The 874-nt window shown below is 48.4% G+C and overlaps 1 protein-coding gene across 2 annotated transcripts in view; it reads left to right on the forward strand.

Moving 5' to 3' along the window:
- The window catches only part of CTNNA2 (catenin alpha 2), a 1,036,033-nt gene that overhangs the window by 272,003 nt on the left and 763,156 nt on the right, over window positions 1-874 (forward strand). The gene's annotated exons all lie outside the window — the stretch shown is intronic.

Here is an 874-nt window from a genome sequence, read left to right on the forward strand (position 1 = left end):
GGCCTCGAGGTTTTGGGAGCAATAGACAGGGAAGCAGGGGTTTTGGAGGAGTACAATCTAAATCTTTAATGCGTTGATTGAGGAGTCTATGAGTTATTGTAATGTAATTGTCTGAGTCTTTGTTGATAGGATGATATATAAGGGGGACTTCAGTGACCCTGATGTGTGCTGGTAGGACAATACAGCGGGGCATAAACAAGCTAGGAAGCTTTTTGAGGGTGTTGGAAACAACTTCCTGGTGCCAGTGTTGGAGAGACCAGGTAGGGTCCAGTTTTGGGCCCCCCACTACACAAAGGACGTGGACAAATTGGAGAGAGTTCAGCAGAGGACAGCAATGGTTAGGGGACTGGGGAACATGACTGATGAAGAGAGGCTGAGGGAACTGGGCTTATTTAGTCTTGAAAACAGAAGACTGAGAGGAGATTAAATAGCAGCCTTCAACTCCCTGCAGGGTGGACCCAAAGAAGATGGAGCTGGACTGTTCTCAGTGGAGGCAGACAACAGGATAAGGAGCAATGGGCTCAAGTTGCAGCAAGGGAAGTTCAGGTTGGGTATAAGGAAAACCTGTCCCATTAGGCGGGTGATGAAGCTCTGCAATGGGTTACCTAGAGGTGTGGTGGAACCTCCATCCTTTGAGATTTTTAAGACCCAGTTTGACAAAGCCCTTGTTGGGATGATCTACTTGGGGATGGTTCTGCTTTGAACAGGGGTTGGACTAGATGTGACCTCATGAGGTCCCTTCCAGCCCTCATTTTCTATGAGTCTGTGATCATAGAATCATAGAAGTCGGGTCCGAAGGTACCTTGTAGATCTTCAAGTCCGACCCCCCTCCTCGGCAGGAGAAGAAACTGGGCTCAAATGATCCCAGCTAGGT

Source organism: Gavialis gangeticus, unplaced genomic scaffold (assembly GCF_001723915.1).
Source record: "Gavialis gangeticus isolate Ggan-Ray unplaced genomic scaffold, GavGan_comp1, whole genome shotgun sequence".
NCBI lineage: Eukaryota > Metazoa > Chordata > Crocodylia > Gavialidae > Gavialis > Gavialis gangeticus.